The following is a 1,799-nucleotide window of genomic DNA, read 5'->3' as shown; positions in this document are numbered from 1 at the left end:
AAGGGTGGGGAGAAAAAAATATACACGTGAAATAAACTCAGTATTTTAATAAAGAAAAAAAAAAAAAAAACCAATATGGTATTGGGGAAAAAAAAAATGGAACAGAATTCAGAACCCAAAAATAAACCCACAACATACAGCCAACTGATCTTTGACAGAGGACATAAGAAAATCCAGTGGGGAAAAAGAAAATCTCTTCATCAAATGGTGCTGGAAAAACTGGATATCCACCTTCAGAGGAATGAAACTGGAGTCCTATCTCTCAACACTAACAAAAATCAACTCAAAATCAATTAAGGATCTAAACACAACCTCGAACTATAAGGGCCAGGAGATGGCAAATGGTTACATCTCTGGACTTCAATATAGTCAACCAGGATTGAGGTTTTTAACTCATGGGTGGGGGGGAGGGCGGTGCATGCATGCCTAAAATCTTAAGACAAGAATGGAGAAGGGATTGAGGTGTGGCCATCCTTCCTAGGAGGGGGTCATTTCTCACTTTCCATCCCTCTGTCTCTCTCTGTCTCTCCAGCAAGTGCACCCTATAGCAAAAATCTCTCTCTAAAAAAAAAAAAATTAAAATTAAAAAAGCTATATATAAAACTCTGGTGGAAAACTCTTGGAGACCTTGGAATAGGCCAAGACTTCTTAAAGAAGATCCCCAAAGCACAAGCAATAGTTCCAAAAATAAACAAACCTACATTAGACAAAAACTTTTGCACAGCAAAATAAACAATAATTAAAGTGAGGAAACAATCCTCAGAGTGGGAGAATATATTTGCAAACTATACCTCAGATAAGGGACTGATAACCACGGAACTCAAGCAGCTTATCTGCAAAAAAAAAAAAAAGGAAATTCAATTAAAAGGTGGGGAAATGAGCTAAACAGACAACTTTCCAAAGAAAACATACAAATGTCAAAAAAGCATGTGAAAACATGCTCAACATCTCTTATCATAAGGGAAATGCAATTAAAACCACATTGAGATACCACTTAACCCCAGTCAGAATGGCTAAAGTTAAAAAAAATACAGAATGGTAAGTGCTGGTGGGGCTGGGGTGAAAAGGAAACTCTCCTACACCATTTGTGGGAATGTAAATTAGTACAACTGCTGTGGAGAATGATATGGAGATTCCTCAAAAATCTACGAATAGAACTAGTAATCACACTAGTAATCCCACTACCTAGTAATCCTACTCTTAGGTATTTATACAAAGGGCAGGAAAACCCTCAGTCAGAAAAACACAGAAAGCCAAAACATTTATGAGACACAGAAAGGGGTTATTATTTGTTGATGACAATGCATTTTGCATCCTCAACTAGATTGGTATGAAGTGTATTCATGTTGGGTAAATTCAATTTACAGGCAAAGTGATGTATAGTAATTAAATGTATAAACTAAATTTAAAATAAATCATTAAAAATTAAGAAAAAGAAAAACACACATTTGTGTTTATTGCAGGGTTATTTACAATTGCTAGGATATGGAATCAAATCAAAAGTCCAAAAGTAGATGAGTGGATTGAAAAAATGTGGCATATGTACCCTCTGGAATATTACTCTGCCATTAAAAAAATAAAAAAAGTGAGACCCTGACATTTGATACAAAGTGGACAAATATGGAAGACTTAATGCTAAGCAAAGCAAGCCAGACTACGAAATACAGACTTTGTATGTCCCTGCTCAACATACCTGGGATGTCTGTGCTCTATAGCAGAAACTGGAAGACTGGAAGGGATAATAGCAGGGAGGGCAATGTAGGTACTAGAGACAGTATATGAGGGGTAATAAAGGGGGG

General features: G+C 36.4%; 1 protein-coding gene across 2 annotated transcripts in view; it reads right to left on the bottom strand.

The window, feature by feature from the left end:
• B3GALT5 (beta-1,3-galactosyltransferase 5) overlaps positions 1–1,799 on the bottom strand; it is a 53,545-nt gene that overhangs the window by 34,878 nt on the left and 16,868 nt on the right. Inside the window, exon 2 of one of the 2 annotated variants that reach the window (XM_006158161.3) lies at positions 792–833. The exons of the other annotated variant lie outside the window; for it this stretch is intronic. The gene's annotated coding sequence lies outside the window, so the exon portion shown is untranslated. The remainder of the gene's footprint in view (positions 1–791; positions 834–1,799) is intronic. 2 annotated transcript variants of the gene reach the window in all.

This window comes from Tupaia chinensis, unplaced genomic scaffold, assembly GCF_000334495.1.
Source record: "Tupaia chinensis unplaced genomic scaffold, TupChi_1.0 Scaffold000574_1, whole genome shotgun sequence".
In the NCBI taxonomy this organism is placed as follows: Eukaryota; Metazoa; Chordata; class Mammalia; order Scandentia; family Tupaiidae; genus Tupaia; species Tupaia belangeri.
Note: the sequence above shows the minus strand (reverse complement) of the source record. Positions and strands in the feature narration are given on the sequence as shown.